The sequence below is a fragment of the Lathyrus oleraceus genome, chromosome 4 (genome assembly GCF_024323335.1).
Source record: "Lathyrus oleraceus cultivar Zhongwan6 chromosome 4, CAAS_Psat_ZW6_1.0, whole genome shotgun sequence".
NCBI lineage: Eukaryota > Viridiplantae > Streptophyta > Magnoliopsida > Fabales > Fabaceae > Lathyrus > Lathyrus oleraceus.
Window position 1 is genome coordinate 88,029,488 of NC_066582.1, and position 24,032 is coordinate 88,053,519.

Sequence of the window (24,032 nt, forward strand, 5' to 3'; positions counted from 1 at the left end):
TAAAGTCTAATTATCTAAGCATCAATATCATTTTTCAAGGTACTTCTCTTTTAAGCAACATAAAATATGTCAAAAAAACTAAAACGTAGAGTTAACTACTAAATGGACTAAAACAAAAATTTTTTAAGAAAAGATAAAGAAAATAACAAAAGGATAAAGGGAAGAAATTAGAAACAGGGGGTGCAACACTGAATATTATGGTGCAAGAAGTAGAATCAGTGTGCTTTTGTACCCAAAGCCCAAAGCATTTCGACAAGGTTCATAAGGGGTGCAACATGAAATTGTGGAAGGTGAATTGAGCAAGATCCATTGTGCTTGAGGCCCAATGTGCCAATTGCAAGTGAGGGCAAGGGTTCACCATATGTTCATTTGTGTTCAGTTCATATGTTTTCCTCTCAAACATTCCTTGGCTGGAGAACCTAGCTTCATCGCGCCAGAAATCTCCTCCGGTGACGGAGGAGATTCAAATACTTCGAATCATGCATTAATTTTCTTGCCTCATCTTCCTCTCTCACCTTACCATATTCATTTTCTCTAATTTATATCCTATCATTCAAACTGAGATAAAACTTGCTATGAACCCTAAATCCCTAACTAAAATTAAACGCAAGGATGAAGGAATCAAATCCTAATTCCTTAGGGCTTTGATTCCTCAGACAATAATCTACATGATGGTAACTCGCTCAAGGCAAAGTGGAAGCGCTAAACCTACCTACGAGGATGAGATGTTCCTCGGTACGAGTTGAGTTCGAAGCCAAGGAAGATGAAGATGGATATGTTGCACATAGGTGCCTTTAATATCCCTACTTCTTCAACCTTAGATTCTCTCTTCCCCTTCTTCACTTCTTTAGCCTATAGGATATGATTGCTTGAAATATGTTATTTGTGTGATTTATTGTGTTGCGTCATTCTTGCTTGCGCATGTGAGAGATTGAGAAGGTGAGGATAGCGTGAGTGAGGTGTTCAGAGATGATTAAGATGAGTTACATAGGTTGATGGTGATATAGAGATAGGCTTGTGAGAAAAGGTTATGTGATGGTTGAAGAGTGATTGGGGAAATGATTAAGATCTAGTGTGTAATAATTGTGATAAGTGATTTGTGAGTAATCCCCCCCCTGAATCAGGAGTGAGGTTAGAATATATAGATGAATCGGGTAATAGAATGCGGCAGTTGGTTAGCTTGCTTATGGAAGGAGTTAGGTCGGTTCACTTTGTTAGATTTCTAAGTGTATATTGGTTATATGTTAATGAATTGGATTCTGTTTCTGTTATCTTAGTTGGATTACGAGCTATTAGTGTAGTTACAGTTAGGTGTTAATGAAGTTACGAACTTGAATTTCGAATGTGAAATATCGTGTACTGCTGTTATTGAATTTGTGTCAATGAACTGGTATTGGCTATTTGAAAGTAGGTGTTATGTAATTAATGTGTTATTGCTATGACTCTTACTATTTGAATTAGGGATTATCATATTGGATGTAAAGAATTGATTAAAATTGCTTCCTATAATGCTTATTGAATAACATGTTGAAATTAGAAACACTAGGAGTACTATCATATTTCTGAACTGTTGATTATGTTAGAACTATGTTGGAACTATTATGAGTTAATTTGCATTGAACTTAAGATGCTTGGCATTATTGTAATAAAATGTGAACTATTATGCTGCTTTAATTTACATTAGTGGGACTGAACTGCTACAGAGCTTGAACTACCATGGGCCCTTTTTAGTTAATGAAACTTCTAGTGAAGTAGGTCATACGTGTTAAGAGTTATTGATGACTGAATTGGTTAGTTAAAAATAGTTAGTCTGATCAAAAGTCGGTGATTAGTTGACTATCATGAATGCATGAGCTATTTAGGGAATGTTGCAACTTAGGTTAGCTTTCTATGTTAGTTTTCGATTTTGAAATTGGGGATGGATGTTAAATAGAGGTTAAGGGTTTAATTATTTATGTCCATTTGGCTCATGGTTATGGATAGTACTTCCTTGCCTGATTGGTGTTGTGTATGTCATATGTATGCATTGAATATCCTAGTTGTAATGGTAATAATTTTGAGAAAAAGTTATCAATTAACTTAACTCGCAAAGCAAGAGTCGCCACCGTGCTTCTATTGTTTCCAAAGGAAAAAAAGGAAAAGTACGAACAAAACCCGAAGAAGTTTTAAAATAAAACTAATAAAAAGAGAACAAGGGTATGGGGGTTAGTTATGCAAAGGGAAGGTATTAGCACCATAAACATCCATGATACTCCATGGGAACCTATTTGAAAATGTGCCTTTTGGTTTTAAAAAAAAGAGTGTTGTTTGTAAAAGATTGGAGAGATGGGAAAATAAATATTTTCTTTATTTTTGTGTTTGTCAAGACTTTTGAAGTCTCATGCCTACGTACCAACAAAGTAAAATGGAGGATCAAAACCTCATAGTTCATGGTAAAAATAACAAAGGGGGTTTATTTTGATTCATTTTTATGGAAAACGATATTTTATCATTTTAAGGAAAATACTCAACTAGTCACCCACAAGTATGAGTACTTTGCGTCATCATGAGAAGGGCTCCAACTTGGATAAGGATCAACAAGTATTCCATTAGCTCTCACAAATGGAAAATAATTGTCATCAATACTACGGGAATAGGAGAATTATATCTCAACTATCGAAATGACTCATGTCTAATATCTGGAGAAAAGTTTTAAAAAGGAATAGTGCACAAGGGGCACAAGATGGTCTGAATGAGTAGGCATTTTTTAGTCTTTTGAAATTGGTCTCAATATACTTAAGATGAATTAGCATTTATTAGGAAAAGGTATTGAAAATCTTTTGACAAAAGTCAAGGTTTATTTGAGAAAGTGGTTCAAGTTAGAAAACAAGAAGGTTTTGAAAAAAGAGAGAAGATTTTGAAAATTAAAGAGAGGGAGGAGAAGAAGATACTATCCTAAAGCATAAAGTAAAAGCTAGAGAGGAAAGATCTAACTAAGAAAATAGCAAGCTTTATGACATAAGTCAGGTAAGAATTCCCTCCTTTGGATTAAGCCTCAAGCAAGCCAAATAAGAAAATAATAATCCATGCATCAGATGAAACCAAAGTAACTCAACCAAGTCTCCAAAGGAAGTCCAAAGTCAAATGTATCAGATGAATCCCAAGATCTGAAATCACAAGTCTAAAACAAAGGTCAATGTCCTAATTCTAAGTCCATCACTCCACTATGATGTCAAGGATAGTAATCACAAGTCCATGAATCAAGATAATCAAGTTTCTTTTTGGTTTTTCTTTATTAATGTCTTCCTTACAATGATATAAAAGATATGTCCAAATGGACAAAGAACAAAATGACAAAAACACAAATAATATGGTATGGAATGCTAAATATAAAGTATAAAGTAAATGGCATAAAATAAAGGAGCATAAAGTAAATGACTTTGAAATAAAAGTTAATACAAGTAAAGTGTTAGTAAAGGATGCTAGTAATCAAAAATGAAAGAGAGTTTGGTCACTTTTTGGAGAAAACTCAACTATCCACTCACAAGCATGAAAATATGAACCTATACATCATTTATGAGAAGGGCTCAAACTTGGATAAAATCAACAGCTATGCCACTAGCTCTCACAAAATAGAAAAGGAGAAAAAATTTCATACAATACCATAAAGAATAGGAGACCTACAATCTCACTTACAAAAATGCCTTTGTTTTCTTTGGGACAAATTTAGCGCTATGTTAAGTAATCGTAATTGGACTTATGTAGAAGTCAAACCTATCCGAGGCCGGTTAATAATAATGTTTGTGTTAATACATGTTAGATAAATTATATGTAAATCATTCTCTTTAAGATATGCCATAGAAAAAAGGAAGAAAGGGGATGATCAAGCACAAAGGCTAGGAGGACGGTCCATTACTTAAATACACACTTCATGACACTTAGGACAAACTTATGAATCAATCCAAAGTACCTTAAATGATCCATGATCAATTAGGAGGTAGATTTGAAATGATGGAAGTTCATCAAGTACCAATCCATACATCATGAACAAGATGGACACAAGCCATCCAATTGATTAAAGGGAAAAGAAAGAGATGAAGAAGAGAGACACAAGAGAAGTCACACCCAATTTGCACCAAAAGTTTGATCAAGTCATCGTCAAAATCAATCATCCATTTTGGTGGATTAGGGTTTTCACCCCATAAACACCCAAGATCCATTGAGTTTGATGAGACTTGAAGTCCAAACCATCATGATCCAAGGCTAACAGAAGTTCACAAGAGTCATACAAAAATAAAATACAATTAAATGAAATAGAAATGCATTAAAGTTATTTTTAAATGAATTTTAAAATAGCAATAAAATGGAAAATCCATAAAGTCCTTCAAAACACCAAATAAATGGCCAAGAAAATTATGGAAGGTTGGAAATAAAATAAGAAGTATATAATAATTTTTCCAGAATTTTAAAATACAGAAAAGTATTTTTAAACCAATTAAAACAAAGGAGAAAATAGAAAATTCATGAAAAATATAAAATCTATGAAATAAAATATGCAAAAATAAAAATCAGATGAAGAAAAATAAAAGAGAATTTTAGAAATTATTTTGGGATTTTTTGGATAAAAAATGAAATTACTATGAATTTTTAAAGAAAAAGAAGTTTAAAATAATAAAAGAAAAATAATAAAAATCAGAAAAAACACAGAGTGTTGGATCACGCCTCATTAATTGACGTGACAGATCCAACACTCCAAATATTAGAAACACGATGGAACATGCTGCAAGCCAAACACATGATCCAGTTTAAATCCAACAAATCAAAACATTTCGTTCTGCCAATGTGTCTGATCAAACTTAGACAACCTGAGAAAACTCCATTCGTCTTCTCCGATGAGCTCTCACCGGAGCTTCATCATTTGGTAAATTCAAGACACGAGACCACCACCATTGTGATCCTCTTCTCATCCCGAATTCAACCTTATGCTCCAAATTCATTTATATAAACTGAGCATATGGAACTTCAGAGAAGTTTCAGAAACAAGCAAACCATGAAAAATTAAATTAAATGATGAACACGATCAATCAATAGCAAATAAGTTAGGGGAAAGCATCAGAGAGTGAAAGACTACATTGTGGTAACTTGTTTGAGTTCAAATAATGCTCATAACTACCTTGTCCAAATGGTGATCAGAAGTTGATGAAGCTCGATCTAGTTAGAGCACTTCAGAAGGTCTCAGAGCTTGGGAATTGTTGCAAAAGTTTTAGAGGATGCCAAAGATGCTAATGGAATCAAGAAATTGGACTGAAACAAGTTGAAACTCAAAACACAATAATTGAATTTCCTGGAAAAAATTCAAGTTGCAACGGGGATTTCTTGGCTCTCTAAATCTTGGAAATGAATGAAATAGCTTCCTCTATTTATAGAGAATGTGATTGGACCCAAATACGTGTGAAATGATGCAGAATTCGTGCATAATGAATTTGATCCGAGTGTGAGAAAAGTGTGACTTGAAACTCCTCAAAACTCAGCCAAATGATGTGTTTTAAGGGTCAATTAACTTATGGAGACTTGTTTAAACATGTTTAGGTCCGAAACACATGCTAATTTGGCTTGGAATTGAGATTAGTGAAGTTCAAAACTCGGGCAATGGCAATTTCTTCAGTTACAAGTCACCATGTTCAACCCAATGGGGCATCCTACTTAGGAGAATTTTTGATCCCATTCTTTTTGCAATATGTTAACATCACGGCAAAAATTACAATGTGCCAAGAAAGGTTGCATTTGGATGCTTGAGCATAAAATTATGCCATTTTGAAGTTGGCATTAAAAACTAATCATATAACTTAGAAACATTTGAGTGTTTCATGGCTGAAAATGACCTATAATGTTTCAATGAATTCCATGGCCTTCCAAGCATATTTTGACTTTGGTCCTCGAAGGAGACTTGTATAGGAAATCACAAATGACATTGTGCAAAAAGAATCAGAATCATATGTTGAAATTGAAGAAGTTATGAATCTTGAAAGTTGATAAAAAGTCACTTGAAACTAGGTCAAATTTCACTAAGTCCACAAATGACCTATAATGTCTTCAAACTTTTGATGATCCTGATGCGTTGGAAAACTTGATGTTCGCAAGTGTACGAACGCGTCAGAGTAATATAAAAGATTATCGAACCACAGAGACCAAGTGTCAATCTATCGTTATCTGTTATTATGTTGTTTATCAAAGGCAGTCAAAATAGGTGTTTTTGTAGTGTGCAATGAAAAGTAAAGTATTGAAAATAGAATATAATTAATAAAGACAGGGTCGAATGTAATTCACGTAATCAATTGATAATCCAAGTACTTGCTAATAGAACTACTTATGGGCAATGTTTCCTACTTTGAAAAGAACTAATTTAACAGGAACTGTCGCTTTCGCGTATTCAGAACCGAGTTGTACTCCCTAATCAAACCCTCTTATTGTCACTTATAAAAAGGCGCGCATTGCGTTAGAGTAGTAAACTTATTTTTAAGAAATATAGTATTATTTTTAAGAAATATAGTATCTTGACTAAGTTGAAAAGTATTATAACCTAGATTTCTTAACCGAAAGAGGTTCTTACGAACCAGACTCTAAACTTATAAACGCGTCCGAAAATAGTTTTAAAATCTCTTTTCTTCTTAATGTTAAAAACTCCTAATGAACTAAACAAAGCGCTTTCGCTGTTTTTGAAATAGTTAAAAACAATTAAGTTTAAAAAGACGTTGGACGGCTTTCGATCTTACCCAACGGAATTGAAGTGCGGGAAAACTTAATTTGAAAGTTAAAATAGCCCTTTAAGTGTTTCTACGAACAATTGTACGGATTACTGGTTTAGTTACGATCCTTACATTCTAGCCTTATAAATTTAGCTAGACATGGTAAAGTAAAAGTGCATTAAAATAAATAAAAGTAGTGCGAGTGCGGAAAGTAAATAATTTAAAGCGAGTGTGGGAAATAAATAAAGTAAAGCGAGTGCGGGAAATAAATAAAGTAAAGCGAGTGCGGAAAATAAATAAAGTAAAGCGAGTGCGGGAAATAAATAAAGTAAAGCGAGTGCGGAAAATAAATGAATTAAAAGCGAGTGCGGGAAATAAATGAATTAAAAGCGAGTGCGGGAAATAAATAAAGTAAAGGCGAGTAATAAAAACCTGCTCCAATCGGAGGGCTGAGTAAATTGCAATGCGGAAAAGAAAATGGCGGCAGGATTAACTTCCTTCCAAAGTGCTCCAAACTCGAGTACAGACTCTATCACAGACTCAATTACACAATTGTGGTAACACTCCAATGCGAAGCGATTACCACTTTATAAAACTGAATATATGCCTAAGTGAAACAAAGTTGCTTCTGATTTCGCCTTGTTCCAACGTTCGGATCTTCGTCTGCTCTAAGTTTGGGTGATTGTAAAACTGAATTCGCATTTCTATTTATAAGCAAATAAAAAAGGTGGAATTGACTTGGATGCCCTTCAACTTGAAAATAGAGGAAACCGTTTTCCTCTTGTGGCGCCCGCCACAAGCATAAAATGGGGCGCCTTAGTGGAAGTGGTGGGAAAACGTGGGAGTTGATGGAAGTTTGAATTAGACACGTCATGGCTTGGACTGTGGCGCCCGCCATTGGGTAGGCCATAAGAGCAAAATGCTGATTTTTAGGGTTTTTGGCTCTTTTTCGCTCCTTTTCTCGATCAGGGCTCCTATTAAGGTAAAAACCTGAAAACAAAGGAGAACACAGTAATAACACAACAAAATGACAATAAAATGACTAGAATGCATGTGAAATCGGAGTCGAAAATACGTAAATTTTAGTGTGATCAGATCCTCCAAGCATAATTAGCTCTTGTAATGTAAAGAGAAGTTATAGAGGATGTTGAGAAGATTCATATGAAAAAATAAGCATTCAAATATGTTGATATCTGAAGGAGTTGTGATCCTTGGAACCTTGACTTCAAAATGTTGACTTTTGGTCAAACCACTTCAAACAAGCTTGTGTACTTGGACTTTACTTGCATTTCAAAGCTCATGGGTGATCATATGAACTCGAAATAAGGTGTCCTTGAGTTCCTCTTGATTAAATTGCTCAGAGCTTGGAGTTGTTTGTTGAATAAGGCATGGAAATAAACACATGAACCTTTGACTTTCCTTGAGAAGTAAGCCATAAAACTTTGAGATGTTTCGATTGAAAAACCCTTACCTTGCATAATAAACTTAAGGAAAAACAAGACATATTTTTTGTATTTTGATTAGTGGTTAGATAAGCAATTAATCATATAAACACAAAGGTAAAACAAAACAACAAAGAGGTGCTTGGTGATCCCTACAAGAAGCAAACTCAAAGATGGATAAGGGGAAGAACCAAGATGTGACCTTGTTTGTGTACTATGATGCAAATGATATGTGGTATCTTAGGGTTAAAAATTAGGTTATGATAGATGCCCTTATTTAAGTTTCTTCAATTTGGAAATATGAAGGTTGAAATCTTTGCCTCGACAAGATTGAAGAGACTTAAATATCAAAGACCCAATTTTTGGCCCTAAGATACCGCAAAATGCTTATGATACGATATGAATGCAAACCAGGATCTCTGTGGGGAATAACAGTTTCTATAGTGGGACTTTGATGGAGATAAACAAAATTCCGCAGAGGAAAAGGCTCGAGAATAACCAATGCACCGTTAGAAACAAACAAACAAAAGATCCAACGGGGAAGACTTATCAAAGAAAGACCTCGCCAGGAAAAGAAATCGTCCAAAAAGGGAAAACCCTGACTCCAAATAGGAGAGGAATATTACCTAACTATCACCCAAGTGATAGCTTAATAAAGGTAATAAACTAAAGGGAATGATTACCAACTACCAACCAAGTGATAACTTAACAAAGGTAACCAACCAGAGGTAAGAGAAATTTTACCTACTATCAGCCAAGTGATAGCTTAACAAAGGTAACCAACTAAAAAGGAATGATTACGAACTACCAGCCAAGTGGTAACTTAACAAAGGTAATCAGCCAAAGGTAAGACAAATATTACCTACTATCAGCCAAGTGATAGCTTAACAAAGGTAATAAGCTAAAAATGAATGATTAACAACTACCAACCAAGTGGTAACTTAACAAAGGTAACCTGCCAAAGGTAAGAGAAATATTACCTTCTATCAGCCAAGTGATAACTTAACAAAGGTAATAAGCTCAAAAGGAATAATTACCAACTACTAGCCAAGTGGTAACTTAACAAAGGTAATCAGCCAAAGGCAAGAGAAATATTACCTACTATCATCCAAGTGATAGCTTAACAAAGGTAATAAGCTCAAAGGGGGCCGAAGTTCAACCCAGGAATGGACTGGAGAGAAGCGGTCAAAGAGGACTTCACCTAATGAGGTAACAAACTCAATTGGAGATTAATTCCGTCCAGGTGATGAACTGAAGAGGGAAACTGAAACAAAAAATTTCCACGAGGATCAGACTCAGTGGGGAATTAGAAAGGATAAACTCTTTCTGCTTAAGGTTGACACTCTATTGGAGAGAAGACGCACACACTCTGCGGGGAGAAAAGTTTTAGAGAGCGGAAGGATCATCAAGAAAAATGCAAAATACGCAAATAAACACGACGTTATATGCATGTGTATGCTTATGCTGATGAAACAAGTGTGAAGAGTGTGAGACTGATAACATAGTACAACTAGATACTCGGCTAATCTCAACAAGATAGAGGCACTGACAGAGATTCGTTAGGAATTCTACCATTCTTGCAATCTAATGTTGGGGAGACTGTTATACATGTAACAAAAGAAAATTCGGCCTGGGGAAGTCACTGAATTCCATTCTTCAGGATCTTACCATCCTTGAGATTGCTATTAACATTCCTCTTTTGTATTCACAAGTCGAGGAAAATACATATACTTTTTTGTAAATTTTCAAAAATATGATTGTTTAGATATTTTTTTGTTTAAAAAATTATCATCAGAAATAAATGAAATTTCATAAACTAAAATAAAATAAGAATAGCGAACAAATAGGCAAAAGGCTCAAATTTTATTGATAGAATGGTAGTCTGCAAATAGCATGACTCCATGGATCATTACAAAGTTGGAAAAATGGTAAATACATGGAAATGGCTACAATGAAATACAATGACCAGTATTCTCCCTAACAAATTTGAATTCGACTATGCTCTGGACTTTGGTCGAGGATGACTGAATAGGAACCTATGGTAGGCACTGTTGCTTTGAATGATCAAGTCTGGCCTAATGCAGTTACTTTTCATAATCCCAAACTTTTTCCTAGGTTTCCTTTTCGGGTTCAATCTACCGGGATGATTACTTTCTGTTTATGTCTATAACTTTTTCCTGGACCACCCTTTAGGGTTTTTGATCCACTGAGACGCTCATTTTTTCCTAAGCCACCCTTTCGGGTTTTCAACTTAGCAAGCTGTTCTTTTATTTTTTTAGGCGAAGTATTTCTTGACTGCATCAGCATTCACAAGACGAGGGAGCTCCTCACCATCCATAGTTGTAATAATCAATGCACCACCAAAGAAATCTCTCTTAACAACATATGGGCCTTCATAATTAGGAGTCCACTTACCCCTAGAATCAGTGTTGAAAGAGAAGATCTTCTTGAGCACAAGGTCACCTTCTCTGGATACGCGGGGTCGAACCTTCTTATCAAATGCTCTCTTCATTCTCTTTTGATATAATTGGCCATGACACAAAGCCGTCATCCTTTTCTCTTCAATCAAATCCAACTGATCATACCTGCTCTAACACCATTCAACCTCAGACAAACTGGATTCCACCAAGACTCACATTGATGGGATCTCTACCTCAGGGAGTTCTGTTTCCATGCCATACACAAGAGAGAAAGGAGTTCCCCCTGTTGAAGTGCAGACATATGTATGATATCCATGCAAAGAAAATGGGAGCTTCTCATGCGAATCCTTATACATCACAACCATGTTCTGGATGATCTTCTTAATATTCTTATTCACAGCTTCAACAACCCCATTCATCTTAGGCTTGTAAGGAGAAAAGTTATGATGTTCAATCTTGAAGTCGTCACAAAGATCTTTCATCATCTTAGTATTCAAGTTTGACCCATTATCGATAATGATCTTACTTGGAATGTCATATCGGAAAATAATCTGATTCTTGATAAATATGACCACAACCTGATTGGTCACATTAGTATAAGATACTACTTCAACCCACTTGGTGAAGTAATCGATAGTTACCAGGATGAAACGATGTACATTCGAAGCTTTGGGTCCAATCATATCAATTTCCCACATAGGGAAATGCCATGGAGATGAAATAACGTTGAGAAGTTTCGGAGGCACGTGAATCTTATCAGCATAAATATGACATTTATGGAACTCCTTCACATATTTACAACAATTAGATTCCATTGTCAGCCAGTAGTAACCTGCCCTTAACATATTTTTAGCCATTGTATATCCATTTCCATGAGTACCAAAGGATCCATAATGAACTTCTTGCATTAACATATCTGCTTCGTGTCTATCCACACATCTGAGCAAGACCATGTCAAAGTTTCTCTTGTACAAAACATCTTCATTTAGAAAGAAATTTCCAGCTAGTCTTCTCAAAGTCTCCTTATCTTTTCTGGATGCCCCAAGCGAGTACTCCCGACTTTGGAGGAAAAACTTAATGTCATAATACCAAGGCTTATCATCTGTGAATTCTTCTATTGCAAACACATGAGCATGTCTATCGAGGCGCATAATTCCAACGATTTACTTTTTACATAGAAGACAAAGTAGCCAGAGCATCTTCCATCTGATTCTCTTCGCGAGGTATATGATGAAACTCTATTTTATTGAAGAAAGTCAATAACCTCCTTGTGTAATCTTTGTAAGGAATTAAGCCAGGATGATGAGTCTCTCATTCTCCTTTAATCTGATTAACCACTAAGGTTGAATCTCCATACACATCAAGGATTTTAATTCTCAAGTCAATGGCCTCTTTAAGACCTATGATACAAGCTTTATATTCTGCCATATTATTCGTACAATCAAACATCAATGTTGCAGTGAAAGGGATGTGAGAACCCTTAGGAGTAATAATGATTGCCCCAATTCCATTACCATAAGCATTAACAACTCCATCAAACATTAAACCCCATCAGGATCTAGGCTCTGGCCCTTCTTCAGACAACAGTTCATCATAATCTTTAGCTTTTAAGTACATAACATATTCATCAGGGAAGCCAAACCTGATGGGTTGATAATCATCGATCGGTTGGTGAGCCAAATGATCTGCAAGAATACTTCTTTTAATTGCTTTCTGAGTATGGTACTCAATATCATACCCAGACAATAGCATTTGCCAACGAGCTATCCATCCAGTCAAAGCAGACTTTTCAAAAATATACTTGATTGGATCCATTTTGGATATCAACCAAGTGGTATGATTGATCATGTAATGGCGTAAATGTTTGGCAGCCCAAGCTAAACCACAACAATTCTTCTCAAGCATAGAATACCGAGACTTACAGTCTGTGAACTTCTTACTCAGATAGTAGATGGCATGTTCCTTTCTACCAGTTTCATCTTGTTGTCCCAGCACACAACCCATGTACTCTTCTAACATATTCAAATACACAATCAAATGTATTCCTTCCACTGGAGGAGACAAAATAGGAGGTTTAAGAAGATACGCCTTGATGTTATCAAAAGCTTTTCGGCAGTCCTCTGTCCAAACACAACCTTGATCTTTACGGAGAAGCTTGAAAATCACCCACACATGGCAGTCATGTGAGATATAAATCTGGATATGTAATTTAGACGCCCGAGGAACCCTCTGACTTGCTTTTGTGTCTTTGGTGCAGGTATCTCTTGAATAACTCTGACTTTATCAGGATCTACGTCAATACCTTTCTGGCTGACAATGAAACCCAATAGCTTTCCTGAACGGACACGAAAAGTACATTTATTAGGATTCAACCGGAGTTTAAACTTTATCAACCGCTGAAACAGCTTCAACAAATACTCAACATGCTCTTCTTTAACCTTCGACTTAGCAATCATATCATCAACATAGACTTCTATCTCTTTGTGCATCATGTCATGGAAAATAGTAGTCATGGTTCTTTGGTACGTTGCACCATCATTCTTTAAATCGAAAGGCATCACTCTATAACACAATGTTCCCTAGGGTGTAATGAATGTTGTTTTTTCCATGTCTTCGGGACCCATCTTGATCTGATTATAACCGGAGAATCCATCCATAAAAGAAAAGACCTTGAACTTAGATGTATTATCTACCAACATGTCAATGTGCAGTATCGGAAAATCTTCTTTCGGACTAGAATTGTTCAAGTATCTTTAATCAACAAACATCTGAACTTTACCATATTTCTTTGGAATAGGTACAATGTTAGCCACCCATTGAGGGTATTCAGCGGTAACAAGTAATCCAACATCAATCTGTTTTTGCACCTCCTCTTTAATATTGACAGCCATATCAAGTGAGTCCTTCTCAACTTTTGCTTAACCGGCGGACACTCTGGCTTCAATGGTAATCGATGTTCCACAATATCAGTATCGAGACATGGAATATCTTGGTAAGACCAAGCAAACACATCCACATATTCTCTAAGAATCTCTACCAACCTCTTCTTGATGTCTGGACAAAGCAGTGCCCCAATCTTGACCTCTTTCTTTTTATCTTCGGAACCCAAATTAATCACTTCCAACGACTCTTTATGAGGCTGAGTGGTCTTTTATTAATGCTCAAGCAACCGAGAAATCTCATCAAGAATCTCTTCATCATCCTCTTCTTCCATTTCGAGAACAGGAAATTCAAAGTTGGGAGAGGGCATAGGGTCATTGTTTTCAATGTGTTTAACAATTAATATGCACAATGATTTTATGATTGATTTTAGAATATGAACAAATAAATTCACATTGTGATGCATATATGAAAGTGATTATTATATTGTTTCTTATGTTACCATTTTTTCCATAAAAAGCAAAAAGGAAAAACATAATATGGATAAACGAAATAACATTTTTATTAATGATAATGAAATCTGAAACAAACCCCACATAGATTCACTTTCACTTTGGGCATAGTGAAAGGATTTTGAAAATAACAAAAAGATATATTACTTCGATAAATGAATAACATAAGGAACATCAACAGAAATCCAGTTTTGGCACATCGATCCACGTGTCATAAAGTTCGACACTCCCTGCTCTTCATCATCTTCTAAAATTGTAGCAGCAGACTGATCTATGGAATGAATAAAGCCATCATTGTGAAACACTTCCTGAATTCTCTTTAGATCTCTTTGGGTTACACCAGGTGAAAAACCCAAACCAGCTCTGTTCTTGTTCTCTACAAGCTCAACAACTTGTCCCCACTTAGTTGATTGACCATTCTTCAACACATGTTGGGCGTCCTTCGAGGATGACATGGATTCACCGTTCTTCTTAACAATAATATTATCAACAGAAAGGGCTTGAAACTATGTTCCCTCAGCTTCGTCGGCATCAATGTATGAAAATGAAGAGAGATGACTCATCAACATGGCCTGCTCGCCACCCATAATCACCAATTTCCCATTCTTCACAAACTTCAACTTATGGTGTAGAGTTGATGTAACTACCCCAACCTTATGAACCCACAGACGTCCTAAGAGACAACTATAGGTGGGATGAATATCCATCACTTGAAAAGTGATCTGAAATAAGAACAGACCTGTCTTTATTGGGAGATTAACCTCCCCAATTACAGTCTTCCTTGAGCCATTAATGGCCTTCACAATGACTCCACTGAATCTCATCGGAACACCCTGATAAGCAAGTTTAGACAACATAAACTTAGGCGGAACATTCAGAGAGGACCCAGTATCCACCAGCACATTGGACATGGAATCTTCCTGACAATTCATAGATATATGTAGGGCCAAATTGTGGTTCCTCCCCTACTTGGGCAGCTCTTCATCACTGAAGCTCAGATTGTTACATGCGGTAATATTGGCCACAATGCCATCAAATTGATTGATCGTCACATCATGGTCCATATAGGCCTACTCTAGGACCTTCCGCAAAGCTTCTCGGTGTGCTTCTGAACTTATCAGTAGGGATAATACGGATATCTTGGACGGGGTGTGCAAAACTGGTCCACCATGTTGAAATCACTCTTCTTGGTCAATTTCAGCAATTCATCTTGATCAACATTCTAATTCACACTACTGGATTGGACATCTTGTATAATAGAAATTTTCTCTGGAGTTGATTTCTCTATCACCATGTCTTCAATTCTCTTAGGAGATGCAGCAACAAATACCCGACCACTTAGGGTCACACCAGTTATATCGACGATGTTCACAACACACGAGAAAGCAGGAATATGCACTTCTTTACCGTCTTCTATCATAGTAGCATTATACTTATAAGGCACAGCTTTATCAGACTCGTAAGGCATGAGACCCGCCAAATGAATAACCAACGGAGAAACAGTAGTCTTCTAACCATCGTATGCAATCACAACTGGTTATGGGAGATTAAATCGGGGAACTATGACGTTCGCCTCATGCTCACCTTCATTTCTATCTCTTGTAACTTGAATAAGGTTTTGATCCAACATTTCTTATAAGTCTCTTTTCACAATAACACATCCTCAGAGATCTCTGGAACAAACTTGACAAGAAGCATGGTCATGCTCATAATAGCTCAATTTGCATAAAGTAGCGTGTATTTCAAACAAGGATCTTCTGATTATATTGATGTCAAAAACTAGGTGCTTTCTAGGACATCCTTCGACCATATTCATGTTGGTGTAAGCCCTAAAGGCCAATACTTTTGGTACTTGTATCGAATTATTTATTAATAATAAAAGGCTTTTTCTTTATTATGTTTGTTTAATGAAGTCCCTAGAATAGCTAGTCCGTTTAATGTATGAAGTGTGACTTAATCATGAGATCCCATTAAACATAAGGACACTACTCTTAAAATATTCGTAGTCGAGCTTTGTTGTAAAGTGGGATAGCATTAAAGCATTAAGACTATTTTGTATATAGACTGATGATCATATCTCATGGATCATGGATAAGGAGTTATCAAGTCTTAAACATATGTATGAATATTAGGAGTAATATTTATATTGGATTGACCCGCTATGAGAATATTATATAGAATGTTATGCAAAGTGTCATAAGTTATTCTCATGGTGATAGTGGTGTATACCACCCTTCGACCTGAAACCACTATGGACCCTAGATGTAAAGTCAAGTGCTTTATTGCTGATCAAACATTGTTCGTACCTGGATGACCATAAAGACAGTTGATGGGTACTCAATGAAGCATGCTGAGGGACATGAGTGACCTAGATGGAATTTTCCCATCCTGCGTAACATGATAAATGTCTAAGGGCCCAATATTGAACTGGACAAGGATGACACAGTCTATACCTTGTGTTCAATATAGACATAAGGGTAAAATGGTAATTATACACATAAGTGTTATCACAAAAGGATTTGTCAGATCACATGACATTTTCGTGTCTTGGATAACAGTGATGTGTTACTAGATACCGCTCATTGTGTATTATGTTAAATATGTGATTTAATATGATTGCCAATGCCGAGAAAACCTACAGGGTCACACACAAAAGGACAGATTGATGAGAGATAGAGTAAATAAGGAACACCTTAAGGTACGGTGCACTTAAGGGAATTGTAGAACATCGTAAGGTACGGTGCACTTAAGTGAATTGTAGAACATCGTAAGGTACGATGCACTTAAGTAGAATACGAAATATGGTAAGGTACCATGCGCTTAAGTGATTTTGGTATATCATAAGATATATACATACACTTAAGTGGTCTTTTTAGCTTACAACCCACACAAGTGGTTCTATATATAGAATATAGAACCCCTGTGCAGAAGCATTGGTTCAGATGAAAATTTTGTTTCTCTCTCTCACTCAAAGCCTTCATTCATAGTAGCTAGCACCGAGACTAAAGGTATCCGTTCGTGTGGACTGAGTAGAGGCGTTGTCACCATTCAACGTCCGTGATCACTCCTTCGATCTTCATCAATGGTTTCAATCGCCACAAGAGGTAACGATTCTATCACTGATCATGCCCATTCGTAAGGATCACTAAAGAAGAAATTTTTTAATTTCCGTTGCATTTTGGATCGCTATTCTCCTTCAATTCACAGTTGCATTTCCATGCTTGGGTAACAAATTAGCTTGTACATGGGGAATAGAATCTTCAAGTGACAAGATACCACTTTGCATTAACCTTCTCACCTCAGCTTTCAAAGATAAACAATTCTCAATATCATGGTCGAGTGCTCCTTGGTGGAATGCACAATGTAGGTCAGACTTAAACCACCAGAGAATCTCTTTCGGAACAACTGATGGAGTTCTTGTTTGCACCAAATTCTTATGAATTAAAGCAGGAAATAACTCTGTATAGGTCATTGGAATTGGTCAAATTGTGCGTGCCTCTAGACATGATTATGTTGATTCTGTTAATTTTCATGTTGCTAGAAATGCAGTTGATAACTCGATGTTGCTTAAACAACCAGAGTAGAATTAATCACTAGAGTTACAGACGCCACATGCTGATAACATTGACTATTCCTCGGAAGCCTACTACGTTTCTCTTGCGAGATAGCGTTAGCATCATGTTCTTTCTTCTTGGGTATCCCATTCCCATACTTTCTGCAACGTTGGGCCGAACGATTTTATTTCAATCATCCTTCACAGACTCCTTCTTCTAATCTCAAGCCCATATTTACCATTTCAATAAAGTCACTAGGCGCACTTGCAACCATTCGGTCGTAATAGAACGGACTTAACGTCTTCAAAAACAACTTTGTCATTTCCTTTTCTTCCAACAAAGGAGTAACTTGTGCAGTGATCTCGCGCCACTTCTGCGCGTATTCCTTGAAAGTTTATTTAGTTTTTCAGAACATAGCATGGATTTGATCCATGTCCGGTGTCAACATTGTATTTGTACTTACGAACAAAAGGCTCACCTAGGTCATTGAACATTCAAATCTGAGTATTGTCGAACCCCATATATCTTTTCAGCGCGGCACCAGTCAAACTGTCTTGAAAGTAATGGATCAACAATTGATGGTTATCAGTCTGAGTCGACATCTTACGAACGTACATCACCAGATGATTCAGAGGATAAGATTTGCCTTTATACTTTTCAAAATCTGGAACCTTAAACTTGTGTGGAATCTTCACATTAGGAACTAAACGCAAATCATGAGCATTCTTCCCAAACAAATATTTCCCCCTCAAAGCTTGAATCTCTTTCTGCATAGCCTGAAAATGATATTGGAACTCGTCCATTCTTTCATAAACACCAACAGTCTCGCTCTGTTCAGCATGAAAGACAGGTTCTTCAACATAAGGAACAACATGAGCCACGGGAGGTAGTACTGACATCACAACCTGGGCCCTAGGAACTTCAACAGCAGGTTGGTACCCTTCAGGCACGAAGTTAGGAGGAATTCCCCAAGGGAAACCAGAAGGCATGTGGTGTTGTGTAGCTTTGACGGGAGCCACAGAGATGGGCGTAGAGATAATCTCGAAAATCACGGTCCTTTGAAGCGAAGTCTAAGGAGAAGGAGGTGGCTGATTTTGAGCAGCCACCAAAGCTTCCATCATAGTAGTAAGCCTCTCATAGCTGTCCTTCAAGGTTTTCACCTCTTCACAGAGTTCACGATTCTCTTGTTCTAGGCGGTCCATCTTCTTCAACTGATTAGCTCGAGTATTGTACCATGAGACAGCTTGTCTGGATGAAGACCAAGAAAGAAATATGACCCCTAGGGAACTTGCTCAAAGCTAGACTAAGATGCAACATGATGCATGATATGCAAATGCAAATGTGAATGTTATTATTATTATTTTTCAAGGAACTTTAAGACATAAATTACAAACATCATAATAAGAATAACTCATTTCGATGTATTGAAAATCTCATTTTACTAATAGTGTAAAAGATTACAATCAGAAATATAATTTCAATGATCGTAAATGGAAAGAAGCTAGATCTATGGAATCATGTCCGATGATGATCCAACTCCAAGTTGATACTTCTTGCGAAGCCTTTTGATCTCACTTTCGTATCCTCTTTTCATAGCATCCTTCTCTATTACGAGTTGGTCTACAATGCCCTTCCAAATGCCGGAAGTAGGAAGATGAGTAGATGATGAACTGTTAGAGGAAAATAAACCCTTTTGGTCCCTTGATCTCTTCACAGCATGTTGCTCAAGCAATTCTATCAAGACGTCCTTCTCCTTTAGCTACTTCTGCAATTCTGCTTTCTCAAGGTGTGAGGTGTGAAATTTGCCTTCCCAATCATCCCTTTCTTGCTTCATCCTAACCAAATCCTCTTGCTACTCTTCTATGCATTTAGTAATGTGCGATTTGACCATTATTAAAGACATGGGTCTTTTGTAATGTATGGCATCTTTAATTCCTTTGCTCTCTTCTTTACCCAACTAGTGTAAGGCTCCAAAGCTATACAGTCCTTCAATCCAAGCTCAGTTTTTTTCTTTCCTATGAACATTGTGCCAAGCACGTACCATCCTAGCTTTTGGCCCTTGAGTCTCTTTCCCTTCTTGGAAAAATAAACCTTCTAGCAAAGTGTTATTAGGTTTGTCCTTCACTGCGAACCCAAGTTGACGTCTCGCCAAAGTCGGATTGTAGTTGATTCCTCCCTGTGTACCAAGAAGAGGCACACTAGAGAACTCCCCACAACTATCAATAATCTCAACATCGTCGTAAACAGAAGAATACCAAGCTATGTCATCATTGGTGAGAGACATAAGTCTTTGGGACCACCTTAAACAATCCTTGTTTTCTGTGAAGAAAGGAGACTACGGCAAGTGTGAAATAAACCACTTGTATAGTAAAGGCGCACAACAGACAATAGTTCCACCTTCTTTAGAAGTCCTATGATGAATGGAGAAATAAGTGTCACCGAGCAAAGTTGGAACCAGATTCCTAATCAAAAAGATCCTCATAGAATTAACATCAACGAAGTTGTCAATATTGGGAAACAAAACCAGACCATAGATGAGTAAGGAAAAAGTAGCTTCAAAGGCCACCATGCTACCAACGTTGGTAAAAGAAAAGTCTTTCTTAATCAGAAATTTTGAAGTCAACCCTCTGATACCTCCTTTGACAGTAAGATTGGCATTTCTATCAAATTTCCTTAGGTGAACGGTTTCAGCAATAACTCAAGTTTCTAGAACTCCTTCCACCCTACTAACAGGAACTCTATTAGAAATAGGTACACCCAAAAGATGAGCATACTTCTCCATGGTGGGCAACAACTGATAATCAGGGAAAGTGAAGCACCGGTAAGAAGAATCATAAAACTGAACCAAAGTACAAAAAAGGCCATCCTTAACATCAATAGATAGGATAGATAGAATTATTCTAAAAAATCTCTAAAACCTTTAGGATCATCCACAAAAGATGCTAGCTTCCTTAATTCCATGAGATCGGGACATCTGAAACTGTATTTCCGAGTATTCCTTCTTCCAATGTCCGTGATCAAAATATATGTGATCTTTGCAAAAAGAGTCTCCAAGTTCCTTGAAAATTGAGAAAAAAACTTATGAATTCCATGAGTGCATGATGCAACAACCACAAACAATATCACACAAAGCACACAAACAAGGTCCAAAGGTTCAGAGTCACGAGCATGGAGTCAAGGGTAAAAACCAACCCACAATGTATGTACTAAGGACATAATCACCTGTAGAACAAGGTCCTAAAAGGTTTCCAGAGTCATAATTCCATCTTTCGGATATTACCGACTTAAACAACTACTCGTCAACCAATAATATTCTCAAGAGAAACTCGTCTGAGTGTAGTATCGTGTAACAACTAATTCAAGTCTACACCTGAATAGCCACCGTACTACGTCTTAAAAGGCCAATATGGGTTCAGGGTTCTAAGGTCCTTAGCTTCTCGGGCTCCTAGGTTGGAAAAAGTAATGCCAACTACGAGTACTCGTGTGACATCAGTAATCCCAAAGGGGCCTCCACTGAGTGGGGGATCTCAAGTCAGCTTATTAAGGATTAATTCCACGTAAGCCAAACATGACTATACCACCCTCCTATCATAATAGCTCTCAAGTCCAGGTATAGGACTTATCTCACCACAAAGAGATCACCAAGCATCAGACAGAACAAACAATAACAAACAACAACAAACATAATATATGCACAAAAACGAAAATGGGCTTAACCCGCTAGGGACTACTCCCTAGCAGAGTCGCCACTTTTCTGTAACGGTAATAATTTTGAGAATAAGTTATCAATTAACTTAACTCACAAAGCAATAAAAGCACGGTGGAGACTCTTGCTTTGCGAGTTAAGTTAATTGATAACTTATTCTCAAAATTATTACCGTTACATAAAAGTGGCGACTCTGCTAGGGAGTAGTCCCTAGTGGGTTAAGCCCATTTTTGTTTTTGTGCATATACTATGTTTGTTGTTGTTTGTTATTATTTGTTTTGTCTGGTGCTTGGTGATTTCTATGTGGTGAGATAAGTCCTATACCCGGACTTGAAAGCTCTTATGATAGGAGGGTGATATAGTCATGTTTGGCTTATATGGAGTTAATCCTTAATAAGCTGACTTGAGATCCCCCACTCAGTGAAGGCCCATTTGGGATTACTAATGTCACACGAGTAGTCGTAGTTGGCATTACTTTTTCCGACCTGGGAGCCCGAGAGCTGAGTACCTTAGAACCTTTAACCAATCTTGGCCTTTTAGGACGTAGTGTGGTGGCTATTCAGGTGTAGACTTGAATTAGTTGTTATGCAATACTTCACTCAGACGAGTTTCTCTTGAGAATATTATTGGTTGACGCGTAGTCGTTTAAGTCGGAAATATCTGAAAGATGGAAATACGACTCTGGGAACTTTTTAGAACCCTGTTCTACATGTGGTTATATCCTTAGTATATACATTGTGGGTTGGTTATTACCCTTGGCTCCAGGCTCGTGACTCCGAACCTTTAGACCTTGTTTGTGTGCTTTGTGTGATATTGTTTGTGGTTGTTGCATCATGCACTCATGGAATTCATAAGAATTTTTCTCAGTTTTCAAGGAACTTAGAGACTCTTTTTGCAAACATCGCAGATATTTTGATCATGGATAATTGAAGAAGGAATACTCAGAAATACGGTTTCAGATGTCCCGATCTCATGGAATTAAGGAAGCTGGCATCTTTTGTGGATGATCCTAAAGGTTCCGGAGATCGTTTTGGAAGACTTCTATCTATCCTATCTACTGATGTTGAGGATGGCCGTCTTTGTACTTTGGCTTAGTTCTATGATCTTGTTTATCGGTGTTTCACTTTCCTTGATTATCAGTTGTTGCCCGCCATGGAGGAGTATGCCCATCTTTTGGATGTACCGGTTTCTGATAGAGGTCCTTTCAGTAAGGCGAAAGTAGTTCTAGAATCTCGAGTTATTGCTGAAGTTGTTCGCTTAAGGAAATCTGACATAGATGCCAATCTCACTGTCAAAGGAGGTATCTGAGGATTGACTTCAAAATTTATGATTGAGAAATCATTTTCTTTTGCCAATGCTAGTAGCATGGTGGCCTTTGAAGCTACTTTTTCCTTAATCATCTATGGTCTGATTTTATTTCCCAACATTGACAACTTCGTTGATGTTAAGGCTATGAGGATCTTCTTGATTAGGAATCTGGTTCCAACTTTGCTCGGTGACATTTATTTCTCCATTCATCATAGGATTCTAAAGAAGGTGGAACTATTGTCTGTTGTGCGCCTTTATCGCTATCGGGATTTCACGATAATGAAACCGAGACTAAAGAGATGCCAAAGGGAGGCAAGATTAGAAGAGTCTCCATCGAATTTTATTTGTGTGCCTCTATTAGAGAGGTGGGGGGAATAGTCGATAAAATCCTCAAAAGGTACACGCACGGGAAGTGCTAAAAAGAAATAAGGAATCAGTCTCGCAACCGAGATTTGGGTTCGGAAGCCGGTTAACAAGGGGAAGGTATTAGTACCCCTCACATCCATGGTACTCCATGGGAAACATTTGGGTTGTTTTACATACATGGGGATTTATCTATCATTGTTTTATTTTCAAAAAGAAATGTGTGTAAAAGAGGAGGGGGTGTTTTGTTATTATAGTGCTCGCCAAGGACTGGGGTCCTTGTGCCTATGCATCACACATTCGGGGATGAGGAATCAGAGCTCCATAGTTCGGAGTAGAAAATGTTTATGTTTTGGATGATTTTACCTTTAAGAAAAGGGGTTTCAGGATAATGCCCTAAGGCACAAAACTGAGTTTGATGAGTTCTATTATTTTTACCTTGAATAAGGGTTTTATGAAAAGAATGTTTGTGATTATTCTATACAATAAGCCAAACATCTTGCATCCAAAATAATCAAAGTAAGGGTAGGAATGCTCCATTCTTACTCATTCTCCACCACTTAAGGCTCGTGGCGCATAATAATAATCGTAATTTTATTGTATTTTTGAATTTGATTATGAAAATGTCACTTGACATTGAATCAAGGGTTTATTTATTTGATTATGATATTTGGGTAATGCAATATGCATGCAAATTAACCAAACAAGAAAGTAAAGGGTCTCATTGTAAGGTAGCCCAAGAGAAACTCTTGTGTGTGCAAAAGTGACCTAAGCTAAACAAAGGATAATGGTCTTACAAACATGTCCCCTAAGGTGGTGCCATGATGTCATTCTTACCACATGAATGTAAGTTACAGATGAAAATCCAACATTCACAAAGTATCACAAAGGTAATGGGAAAAGATCTCCAAGCAAAGGTCCTAGGATGAGATCCTCTAAGTCCAAATTGATTAAGAGTGAAGTGAGCATTTTTGGTCTTATCATTTTATCATGTTTTTATTGTTTTTAATGTATGATGACAATAAAATAAATAACAAGTAAATAAACATGCATGATGAGTTTGTAAAATGATGATGATAATGAGCATTTGAATGTAAATTACAAGGTAGTGGCATAAAAATA

The 24,032-nt window shown here is 36.9% G+C and overlaps 1 long non-coding RNA gene across 1 annotated transcript in view; it reads left to right on the forward strand.

The window, feature by feature from the left end:
- The first annotated feature begins 309 nt into the window (after positions 1 to 309).
- LOC127073595 (uncharacterized) overlaps positions 310 to 24,032 on the forward strand; it is a 72,562-nt gene continuing 48,839 nt past the window's right edge. Inside the window, exon 1 of the long non-coding RNA XR_007785804.1 lies at positions 310 to 788. This is a non-coding gene — a long non-coding RNA (uncharacterized LOC127073595). The remainder of the gene's footprint in view (positions 789 to 24,032) is intronic.